Source organism: Phoca vitulina, unplaced genomic scaffold (assembly GCF_004348235.1).
Source record: "Phoca vitulina isolate PV1807 unplaced genomic scaffold, GSC_HSeal_1.0 scaffold29, whole genome shotgun sequence".
Classification (NCBI taxonomy): domain Eukaryota; kingdom Metazoa; phylum Chordata; class Mammalia; order Carnivora; family Phocidae; genus Phoca; species Phoca vitulina.
In genome coordinates this window covers 19,507,510-19,520,386 of record NW_022589732.1, presented here as the reverse complement: position 1 = coordinate 19,520,386, position 12,877 = coordinate 19,507,510, and positions in this window count along the sequence as shown.

Sequence of the window (12,877 nt, the reverse complement as noted above, 5' to 3'; positions counted from 1 at the left end):
GTGGTTACCAGTGGCTGTGGGGTGGGGAAAATGGGGAGATGTTGGTCAAATGGTACAAACTTGCGTTAAAAGATGAGTATGTTCCAGGAATCTATTGTGCAACAGGGTGATTATCGCTAGTCATACTGCATCATGTCCTTGGAAGTTGCTAAGAGACGAAATCTTAAATGTTCTCACCACAATCACGGAAACGGTAATTATGGGATGTGCTGGAGGCATCAGCTAACTCTACAGTGGTTATCACTTTGCAATGTATAGATGTGTCAAATCAGCCTGTTGTACACCTTAAACTTACACAATGTTACATGTCCATTATATCTGAAAAAAGCAAAAAAAAAAAAAAAGGGAGTATGACAGACACCTGGTCCCTGGGCTGTGAAGTCTCCTGCTTTCTTACCATGATACCTTCATGAGAGAGGTTTTGAGGAAGTAAAGAAAAGGGGTTGTGTTCTGGGTGCAATTCATGGCAGCCCTGGAGGCAGAAAAATGTGGGTTAAGTAACTAACTCAGTGGGAGGCAGAAAACAACCCCAGGAAATGGGAGAACTCAGAACCCCAGCATCTGCATCAAGGAGGGTGCTGGGCGTCCCCTAAAATAAGGTGGCTGCTCAAGAGCCATTTGACGCGGCTCTCACAGGACAGTGTGAAACTCAGACGTTGTAGGGGAAATAACTTGCCAAATCTGATTTCATAAAAATGAGACTTTCGTGCATTGGGGGAGAAAACACAAAGGTAAAAGATGTGACAAATGAAAAATATTGGCAATTTCAATAGAATGGAATCAGATCGGTAAGAAGCAATAAAACCCCAGTAGTAAATGGGCAAACTGTAAGGACAGGAGTAAACAGATGTCATCAAATAAATAGGAAAAACCACAAGAAATGAAAGCTGCTCATCTCCACGTTTCAAGACATAAAAAAACTTTAAAAAATGCAATATTGTATTTTGGCAAATAGCTGAAAATTAAAAAGTTCTTAAACTCCAGAGCTGGCCTCAGTGTAAAGGGGCATCCCCAAATACAGCGTGACGAACTTTCTGGAGGGAACTTTGGTTCTTTATTCTGAAAATGTAACTGTCATGTGTGCCTGGCTTGGGTCAGAGGTTCCATGAAAATAGCGTGGGAATGCTTTGCAAGATAGGATGGGCCGGGTGGTCATGCCCTGGGCTGAGGAGGTCAGGAGGGCAAGGCTGGCGTGCGCTGAATCCGGGTGAGGGTCGGGGGGGGACTCTCAGGAAAGCCCAGGTCTGTTCTCGGCCACCTAAAAGCAGGGCTCCCCTCCTCTTACCAAGGTTGAAGGGGCCACCTCTGGGGTGTTTGTGGAGACCCCGCAGGATGGCCCTGGGACACGGGGGCTGGGAGGCGTCCCAGTCTTCACAAGCCACGGCTGCAACTGCTGAGCCAGTCATGGTGGCCTGAGAAGCCGATTCCCATCCCCAGGTTGCAGAGCAGGAAGCTGAGGCCCAGGCAGGTGAGGTCACTTCTGAGGGGCCTGTTCCCAGCGTTGTGCGGATCCTGACGTCCAGCCTCCTCCCTTAGCTATGAGCTGTGCTTGTTTTCCAGAAGAAGGGCCAGGCTTGGGGCCCCAGCTCTGCCCAGGCTTCCTGGAGATCCCTCCGGGAAGAGGAGGGGGGCCCCAGCCTCTCCCTGAGTCCCCTGCCCCACCCCTCACCTCCATGGCTCCTGACTACAACCACCGGCGCCCACTTCCCTCCTGACAGGAGGTTGGATGGGGTGGGGTGGAGGCCTCTTTATGATTACAGATGACCTAGGGCTAAGTGGGCTATTCTAGTTTCATCCTTGAGCGGAGGGACCCCTAAGACAGCTGCAGAGGGCAGATCTCGGCCAGGGCTGCTCCGGCAATATTCCCAGGGAGGCTGGGCCCCTCCCCAGAGGTATTACTCTTCCCTCCACCTCTTGTACCAATCTCTGAAAGGCAGCTCTGAACATTCTCGAAGGGAGGAAGGAAGGAAGGAGGAAGGAAGGAAGGAAGGAAGGAAGGAAGGAAGGAAGGAAGGAAGGAAGGAAGGAAGGAAGAAAGGGAGGAAGGAAGGAAGGAAGAAGGGAGGGAAGAAGAGCATCACATAATTAGCTCTTGGACTTTGGCATCAAAACATTCAGAGTTTCTGACTTTTAAGATATTTCAATTTGTTTTGATCTCGTTTCTGTTTCTCTGCTTTCCTTGTGTTTCATTTCCCATTTCTAGTTTTCTGAGCGGCACATTGGTTCCAGTGGCTTCTAGATCCAAACTTTACTCAAGAGGGAGCTGTAAAATTTCCACATGGTTGTTTGTCCTTCAGTTTTTTCACTTGTTTCTAGTTTCATCGCCAGGCAATTACAGAGAATCATCTCTGTTACTGGTACTTTTTAAAAAACGTTGAGGTTTTCATTGTAGTCCAAAATGGTGAAGTGTTAGGTTGTCACCTGATATTATCAGGATGTAGATTTTCATTTCATTTTGTTAAATATTTAAAATTATATAATATATATTTTAAATCATGTAATTCAGATATTTCTGTAGACAAGAATTTTAAGCTTTTTAAGGCTTTTTTTAGGATGCAACGGGCAAGAGAGAACAATAATGTGTGATTTCTAAGGAATGGCAAATTGAGGCTTTGTCTTTCCTTCCTGCTTCCTCCCTCCCTTTCTCTTCTCCTCCTTCCCTTCCTCTTTTCCTTCCTTCTTGTCTTCCAAGACATTCGTGGAGCACTGAGCACCCTGCCCTGGGCACTGGGGACGTGGACTGAGGAGTCCACCGGTTCCATGTGGGCATGTGCTCACCACATGGGCAGTGAGAGGAAGGGCTTTCCAGGCAGAGGGAACTGTGTGGGCACACGATGGGATGGGTCTGCTGGGACCGTAGAAGATGAGGTTTCAGTGTAGAGTGCAGGGGCGGGGGTGGAGGGTGTGTGACTTTACTGTTCCTGTCCTCCCCTCTGTCCCTCTATAATGATGGGCCGCCCTGGTTACCAGGTGCAGCTTTGGCTCTGGGCGGAAGCCTGGTCTCCTCAGTGTTGTGACCCAGCCGGCCATGGTGACCACAGGGGTTCTTCGTCAGCCCGGGAAACGAGGCTATTAGAGCAGTGAACCTGGGAGACGCTGTGGAGTTCTGTGACAGAAGAAGGTTTGGACATGAGACCAAGTCTTGCTCTCTCTGGATTTCAGTGGGAGGTGGTGGAGGGTGTTGTGGCAGGGGCCCTGGTCCTAGTTCTCTTGTTTTTGACAGACTTGTTCCGCCAGTGAAAGAGAGACACTCTGCCCAGAGAGACGAGGAACACGCCGGTAGCAGTTCTGGATGAGATCTAGAAAAATGTTTTGCCCCAGAGATAGAAGGAGACAAAAGCCCAGAGGTACCTGATGTCTTGGACATGTATGTCTGAAGTGGTCCGGAGCGACCAAAAGTAGTTCAAAGATCTTGAAGAAACATGGAAAGAATGGTTTCTTCTTCTCAGAATCAGATTCTGTCCCTTGAACTGGAAGCTCATGATGGTTAGTTCCGAGTATAGGAGGTTGAGAGAAACCCCATCACCTCCAGATGGGAGGTGCGGACTTGAGCCCAAGAACAATGAAAACGGTGATTAAACCAGAGCTTCTAGACGTGGATGCTCACACGTGTTGTGGTGCAGGCCGAGTATTTGTCGAGGAGCACGTGCTCCCTGCCACTTAGCCCCCCTTCGGCTGCCAGGCCGTCCCCTGGCCCCTGTTCTTCCTCTGTTCCCAAGGGCTGTGTTTCCAGTGAGATACCATGTGGAGGTCATGGCAGAAGGGGGTTTTCTTCCATCCTTTTCCTCTAGGAACCTGGGGGAATCCTGGAGCTGGCTTCCCACGGATGCGGGTTGTCAAGCACGACCGTCAAGAAAGAATTCTTGAGACATTTCACGGTGCAGGAGGGTGCCTTTATTATGGCACAGGGACAGGGCCCATGGGCAGAAAGAGCTGTACTTCGATTGTGAGGCGGGACTGATTATATACTTTTTTGTTAGTGGGGGTTAGGGATAATGTAAGTCTCGAAGGAATCTCTGTATGCTGAGAGTCGGGTCTGCAGCACCTCGCGGGTCTGGCTATTGTCAAGGTTGCGTTTAGTCTAATGAAGTCCCATGAGTTCCCTGGGCAATGTCATGCTCTGCATGTCTCAGGGATTTATCAATGGGCTGCAAGTTTTAAGATTTAATTTGAGCTACCTTTCCCTTGCCTTTGTTCTCCTCGTCACCACGAGGGGTCACCATCCTCCTTGCCCTCCTCTGTCCAGAAACTGGAAATGAGCTACCTCCTGGCTTCACTGGGCCTCAGTGTGACCCTGCGGGTGCAAATCCCGGATCACCATGTAATCTCTTACTTTTGTTCCGCTGCGGTTTTTTGTTTGTTTTAAGATTTTATTTATTTATTTGAAAGAGAGAGCAAGTGGGGTGAAGGGCCGAGGGAGAGAATCTCAAGCAGACTCCCTGCTGAGTGCAGAGCCCGGTGGAGGGCTCGATCCCACCACCCTTGAGATCACAACCTGAGCCGAAACCAAGAGTCAGACGCTCAACCGACTGAGCCACCCAGCCGCCCCAATGTGCTTTTGAATATTCTATATTTGTTTTTATTTTTTAAAAAAGCCTCTTTTTACATAACTATTTTACTTTTTCTCAGATTTTCTCAGCTCTTACTTTCTCTCAGTATTATAAATAAACTCTGGACAGTATTTCAGTAAATAGTGGTTACTTAAATTATTCTCATATTATTGTGTCTAGAAAATACAAAGAGTTAAATTTAATGGGATGACCTAATTTGCTCTTTCTTCAACAACATGCTATCATGTGAGAGCAATTCAGCCACCGGAGACAGTAGAAATATCAGAATACTTTCTCTCTCCTGATGCTTCTGTGTTGTTCCACAACAAGAGAACAGTGGAGGTTACTTCATGGTCTCCATAAACAGTAGTTGATGAGAGAATGCCTGGGCCCTGCTGATTGCACGGAGGGCATGTGTGTGGAGTGAGGGGCCCAGGGGCACTCCTGGTGGTCTGGGCCCAGCAGGGCTACTGCCTCCTTTTTATTAGGGCCCTGACCAGGGTTGAACTCAGCTCAGCTGCCCAGGGCAACAAACATGGGTACAGGTAGAGAGGCATCTGGGCAACTTTTCATCTAGAGCGAAGAGCCTGCCCCAGTCACCACCATGTGTATAGTACATGTGCCAAGGACCTTGGAGGTAGCCCGTGCCAAGCTCTGCAGCCTTGGGACTGGGGGTTGGGTGTGAGTTGCTGTGCCCGGCGGCCTGGCTGAGCCAGGATCAAGCACGTCCAGGCTTGGATGTGGATTATGGCCAAAGAGCAAAGCTGGAGCCTCTAGGTGATACGGTAAGCAGTCCTGGGACCTGAGGTTTGGACAAGGTCCGCCCGGCAGAGTAATAGTCCCGGCAGAGCCTCTCCAGGGCCTAATCCATGCCTGTGGGCATTGTGGGCAGAGAAGGCGCTGGGTTCTTCAGGGAAACCATGCTTAAGATACTCTGGGGTCAGCTGGAAAAATGTTTGAACCAGGTTAGCACCTCCAGGCTGTGCCCCCTCTGGTGAGTTACGGAACATCTGAGCCTGCTTCCTCCTCTGTTATGGGGGGGGGGGGGGGATGGACCCTTCGTTCCGGTGAGTCTGGGACAGATACGGTAGATGGAAAAGGTCTAGCTAGTCCCTGGTACCAGCAGCCGCTGACACTAGGCTTGTCCAGGGACATAATACTGAGCCAGCCTCTGTGGACAAATAGAGATGGGACACTTAGCCAGAAGCCTGACAAATGGAGGCACGCAGGGCAAAGTCTGCATCTGTCAGACTAGGACATGGGACAAGCGGGGGAAGCAGGGGCGGATTCTCATGGATAGACCCTGGGGGAGTCGGAGCATTAAACTGTGGCTCCTGTTCTCTCATGGCACCTGAACAAAGTAGCCCTCTGTGAAGGTGGAATGAATGAACAGGGACACTTTGCACATCCCTGCCATTGGCTGCAGTTCTTCGTGCCGCCACCAGAGGACAGAGCTGACTCACACTCTCCCCGCGGGGGGCGGTGGGGAGCGGGGGAGAGAAAGGATTTCCCTTGGGGAGTTCTGTCTGTTCTGGGGAGGATGATGAGCCCCAGGGCTCAGGGACCCCCATCCCTCACCATGGAACAAGAGGCCATTCAGAGACCCTGAGAGGTCAGGACGCCCTTCCCCACATGCCATCTCTCTAGGACAGGACAGTCCAGTTGAGACAGATGTTCATAGATCGGTCTAACCAGATTTCTCAGGGCTTTGGTGTGACTGTGCCCCCTCTTTTCCCAGGGAGTGATCCCCATTTCTTCTTTGTTAGGGGATTATTTTTCTCAGGGGGAAAGATCATGCACATGAATGCTGTCCCATGCAGAGCTCGCAACCCATGTCTGTCAGCCAAGAGCTGTCTTTATGCCCATTTTAAAGGTCAGGGCAGCTGGGTGGCTCAGTCGATGAGCATCCAACTCTTGGTTTCGGCTCAGGTCATGATCTCAGGGTCCTGGGATCTAGCCTCACATCGGGCTCCACACTCAGTCTGCTTGAGATTCTCGCTCTCCTTCTGCCCTTCCCCCCTAAAATAAATAAATTAAATCTTTTTAAAAAAAGATTTAATTTATTTATTTGAGACCGTGGGAGAGAGCACGAGAGGGGGAAAGGTCAGAGGGAGAAGCAGACTTCCCACTGAGCAGGGAGCCCGATGTGGGGCTCGATCCCAGCACTCCAAGATCATGACCTGAGCTGAAGACAGACGCTTAACTGACTAAGCCACCCAGGCGCCCTGAGTCTTTGTTTGTGGTCCCCCTGGGTCAGTGACTCACAGTTCCAACACCCACCCCACAGGCCCTCTGGCATGCATAGAAGGGAAAAGCAGCTGTAACACACAGAGGTGGGTGATCCCTGGAGATCCTAGTTCGGAATAATACAGATGCCAAGGAAGCCCTGCTCCCCCTGAGCAGAGGATGAACCCTGGGCTGGTGTGTGGGGACAAGGTCCCTGTCACTCTGGTGTTGTGGGGCAGATTTCCCCACACCAGTCACTCTGCCAGGGCCTTGACCTGAATCATCACCATTAATTACCTCTTCAGCCCAGTGGGGAGATAGTTCTTGCTACCGCCAATTTAGAGACGAGGGTTTGAGTCTCCGCAAGGCTTAGGGTCACGCTCAAGGGCCGCTTTCTTCTCCAGAGCCTACTCCTGCCCCCATGCCCAACCACACGTGTCCTTGTCCATGTCCCGTTCTGCTGCCCCATCCTTGCTGTGGCTTTTTGCACCCAGGCTGGTACCGGGCAGGTACTTGAGAAATACTGGTGAAAGTGTGAACAACTGAATAGATGAAGGCCATCTGGTCTAGGAGGTTGGATGGCACAGGATCAGGCTGTATTTCGGAATGAGAGTGGTGGAAATGGTCAAGCCTTCTCGAAATCTAGCGTCAGGCCCTCACTTGACTGTTTCCTACAAGTCCTTGAATTGTGAGTACACCAAAAAAAAAAAAAAAGAGGTGACCCTTCCTTAGGAGATGATCTCCTTTAAGGTAGGCCCTTGGGATGTGACCCTGGAGGCTTGGCCAGAGCAGCCGGGGAGATGCTAAACACACTGTCACTGAGGCCAGTGGGCTCGGGAGGGTGGCGGCAGCAAAGGGGCCTCCGACGGGGCGTCCAACCCGCCACCATGAACATCCTGGGTGGCAGCCACGTGGGGCTGTTACTCTGCCCTCCATGCTTTCTTTCTCTCTCCCCCTTGTCTTTGCCGAGGTGGACTCCAGATGCTGACCCTGCTGGTGACCAGAGGGGACCTGTACCTGGGAGATGCCCCGCTTCAGGCCTCGGAGGGAGGCCCCCAGCTGCGTGTTGGTGCGCCCAGTATGAAGGGTCTGAGGGATGGGGGGAGCCAGCCGAGGGGGCCAGGAGAGCACAAGGGAGTGGCCAGTGGGCAGGAGGCGCAGGGAGTCCGTGCCCGGGAGTGAAGTGCGGGCAGAGCTTCCAGGAAGGGGGGAGCCATGGCCCGATGTGAGGTGATGCCAATGGCCCATGACAGGAGGCCTGGGCACTGCCCCATGATCATCACCAGGCAGTCGTTGGTGATCTGGATAGGGGCAGAGTAATTTAAAGTAAGTGTCTATCTGATTACTCCCATATCTGATGCAATAAACCCAGTTCTCCTTCCGAATAAAATGAAGGGAAGCTGCTCCCATTCTTGGCACCCACCCACCTTCCACAGGTGGCTGTGAGTCCACAGTGCTGCCCGGGGCCACCTAGATTCACTACTAGAAATGAAATACAAGCCGTGGATAGAATTTTAAATTTTCTGCTACCTATATGAAAATACATTTTAAAAAACACATGAAGTTTAATGCTATTTAACCCAATACATTCAAAATAGTAACATTTTAGCATATAACCAGGATAAAATGATCATAAATTACCTATTTTTTGTTCATTTTTTTTCTTATTAGATCTTCAAAGTCTGGTGTGTATTTTACACTTGTCGCTCATCTCAGTTTGGATGGGCCATATTCCAAGTGCTCATTGGGTACGTGTGGCTGGTGACTACACTGCAGGACAGCATAGGTCTGCCGGGCCAGCTGTGGCCCAGCCTGGAGCAGGGCACCCACCATGTTGACCAAGACTGAACTTCAGAGCCCCTTGGCTTGGGAGATCTTGAAGTCATCACATACAGACCGACGAAGGAAGGAGGTGTCTAGCTACTGAGGAGCTCATGGAGGGGACTAGAGGGGATAAGAAAGTGGTTCTTTCCCCTGACTTCTACTTCCTTTCTAAAAGAAGCAGGCACCATTTGGGGCGTATGGCCCACCCCCCCACTCCAAACTGGCTGTTGCCAAGAACCTCTTTTAAAACCCAGACACATCCCCCCATCTTCCACAACGCACACCTTCCTCCTCCGAGATCAGCTTCTCCTGGAATATTTGATCGAATGAAACTTTGCCATCTCTTGTCCATTCTGGTGTGAAAGACATGGAAATCACCAGTAAGGAACCTATGAATGCACAAAAGCACAGAGCTGAACCCTTAAGTGGTGCTAAGGAAAAGACAAATCTCTGTTGAAAGCACATAGTCCGCATTCTCTCTGGGCATGTGAGCTGGCCCATCCAAACTGAGATGAGCGACAAGTGTAAAATACACACCAGACTTTGAAGATCTAATAAGAAAAAAATGAACAAAAAATAGGTAATTTATGATCATTTTATCCTGATTATATGTTGAAATGATGCTATTTTGAACATATTGGGTTAAATAGCATTAAACTTCATGTGTTTTTAAAAATGTATTTTCATATAGGTAGCAGAAAATTTAAAATTCTATCCACGGCTTGTATTTCATTTCTAGTAGTGATTCTCTAAAATTTAGGCGGCCCTGGGCAGCACCGTGGACTCACGGCCACCTGCAGAGGGTGGGTGGGTGGGTGCCAAGAATGGGAGCAGCTTCCCTGGTGAGATCAGGAACCCCACGCCTGTGGTCTGGCTGCCCTCCAGGACGCTGTGAGGGACGCCTCCTGCCCTGTTCTGGAGCCACTTGAAGCCAAAAGTTCCAGAAAACTTCCTCTCGTCGTGGACATTCAGGTTTTCCAAAAAATGAAACCCAGACCATTGCCAATATTTGTCCCAAATCTCGGCCTGAGGGGACATTGCTCCAACAGCTCAGAACCCCAGGGACGAGCACTCCAGGTGTTGATGAAGAGATGCTCTGGTCCCTTCTGAAATGTTTTACAAAGTCTGGGCCGAATGTACTGGGGTGGGATGGCTGTAATCTGAGGTCAGTGAGTTGCAGGAGGGCTCCCAGAAGGGCATTGCACACAGGGGCAACGGAAACATCCCGGCCACAACTCCAGGAAGACCAAGCTTCTCCTGACAGTCCCATGTAGACTTGCAGCTGATTTGGTGGCAGTGGGGGGACTGAGCCGGGAGGAGACCAACATGTGGGTGAGGCTGAGGGCTCAGACCTTCTCTGAGAAATATAAGTAGGCGTGGGATGGGGAGATCCATGATGGGAAAGGTCCCTTTAATTCCAGTATAGACACGAGGCTGAATCAGCCAGAAACCGGCAGCTGGTTTTTCTAAGCTCCTCAGACTGGGCTCCAGTGCAGCCCACCCTGCTTCCTTTCTAGGGAGGTGAGTAAGAGGCAGAACCCTAACCGAGTTGCTGCTAACCCCTCCCGGTCCCTCCGGCTGCCGGTCCACACGACGGACTGAGCTCAGCCCTGCCTCCACCAGGCAGCCTGGTATAAACAGCCACGGGAGCCAGAGCCCTGGATGGGTGCCTCGGCTCTGGGCGTGCACGGTGTCTGGAGCCTGCTGTCCCAGAGAAGGGGACAGTTAGACACTGAGAAGCCCCCGCCCACATTCGACATCCCTGTTCCGACAGACACTTGCGCCTAGGAAGGCTGCTCAGAAGCACTGTGATATCAGAGCCACACTTGGTCCTTCCCCCCGCTGTCCTGTCTACTTTGCCCTACCCTGCTCCCTCTCCGTGTACGCAGGACAACTCTACCAAAGCCCCAGGAAATTACTCTCTAGTCCAGGTGGAGGCAGGCGACTGAAGGATCAAAGTAAGCAAATCCTGGGCATTCCTCCTTCTGCTCCTGGATGTCCCCCGCCAGCCTCAGGGAGAGCTGCGCTGGGATTTGTTTAAAGACCAGCTTCGTCTATGCCGTCCCTACACTCCACGCTTCAGAGCCCCTGCGCACCAGCCACACGGAGCTCGGGAAAGACGTTTCCTCCCAAATCTGAGCCAAAGATCATTGAGGTTGAGGATGTGGCCCCAAATTCTACATCATACCATGACAGTAAGCCAAAGGAGGTCTCTCCTTCCTTACCAGAAACCTCCGCTTGTCCGAGCCCCTACAGGTAGGGTTGCCAGATGAAATAGAGGATGCCCAATTAAACGGGAACTTCAGATAAACAGGAATAATTTTCCAGTATAAGTATGTCCCAAATATTGCATGTGGCACACTTATATTAAAAAAGTTATTTGTTCCCTGTATACTGTTGGGATTGTAAACTGGTCTAGCCACGATGGGAAACAGTATGAAGTTTCCTTGATAATTTAGAAACAGAACTACCATATGATCCAGCCATCCCACTTCTGGGTTTCATTTCCAAAGGAAATGAAAACAGGTTATGAGAGATGTATGTGCACTCCCCTGTTCGTTGCAGCATTATTTACAATAGCCAAGACATTGAAACAACCTAAGTGTCTATGTATAAATGGGCAAAGAAGTGTGGTGTAGACAATGCAATAGTATCCAGCCCCGAAAGAAAAGGAAATCCTGCCACTTGCAACAACACGGACATGATGTGTGATATCACCTATATGTGGAATCTAAAAAACCCTAAATTCAGGGGCACCTGGGTGGCTCAGTCGGTTAAACGGCTGCCTTCGGCTCAGGTCATGATCCCAGAGTCCTGGGATCGAGCTCCGCATCGGGCTCCCTGCTCGGCAGAGAGCCTGCTTCTCCCCTTCCCTCTGCCTGCCGCTCTGCCTACTTGTGCTCTCTCTCTGTCAAATAAATAAATTAAATAAATAAATAAATAAATAAATAAATAAATAAATAAAATAAAAAACCCTAAATTCATAGACACGGAGTAGAGTGGTAGTTACCAGGGGCTGGGGGATGGGGGAAATGGGGAGATACTGGTCAAACTACAAACTTCCAGTTATAAAATAGATGAGTTCTGGGGATCTAATGTACAGCATGGTGATTCTAGTTAATGATGCTGCATTATATCCTTGAAAATTGTTAAGATAGTAGATCTTAAATGTTTTCACCACAAAAAAAGAAGTGGCAAATATGTGAAGTGATGAAGGCTAACAGCTAGACTTCCAGGGGCCATCATTTCATGATATGTGAGTATCTCAACCTAACACCTAAACTCACACAATGTTATATGTCAGTTATATTTCAATAAAGGCTAAAAAAAGAAAATGCCTAAAACATGGTGTGTTTCTATGGGGTTTAGAAGGCATATGAGATAGTATGGGAAAAGCTAAGGGCAGAGTGAAAGGTAACAGGTGAAAGGCCATGTTGAGGGCACCTGGGTGGCTCAGTTGGTTAAGCATCTACCTTTGGCTCAGGTCATGATCCTGGGGTCCTGGGATGAGCCCCACGTCAGGCTCCAAGTCTGCTTCTCCCCCTGCCCTTCCCCCACTCGTTCTCAATCTCTCTCTTGCTCTCTCTCAAATAAATAAATAAATTTTTTTTTTAAGAAAAAAGAAAGGTTATGTTGATACAGTGTTAGGAAAAACAAGTAATGTGAATTTTTAAATAAATTGGCATTTTTAGGTAATAGAAATAGATTTATTTATTGTGCAATTCTTTTTTTAATCAAATGACATTTGTTGGCAAGACACCAATGTAGTGTGTGTGTGTGTGTGTGTGTGTGTGTAATGTGTTGACCGTCTCCGGGAACAGCCTGAATTCTCTTTTCCTTCATGTTGGGCTGCCCCCCAGATTCCTGAGATTAGACCTTAAGCTATAGTTAACTAGGAAATTTGCTTCTCTACCTCTCTGTAGGCACGAGCGGGATAAGCACACCCCTCTGACTGTGGGCATATTATGGCAGAGGATTTAAAATGGATAAAAAGAGACGTGGGCAATAAGCCACTGTTGGGGTGACCCAGACAATTCACGCAACCTCCCTCAGCCTCAGCTGACTTAATTCTCTGATGAGGATTTGCCTCCTGCACACCTCATCAAGCTGTCGTGATGATCCAAAATAATAGCTAGCTCTAGGCAGCCCCATAAGGACTCCTTACTCAGCTAGAACCATGGGGCAGCTGGACAAGAGGGGAGGCCAGGAGGTTCCTGGGCAGTAAGTATGTAGAGGTCTCAGATCCGCCTGGAAGCACAGGGTCCGTCCGCAGGGGG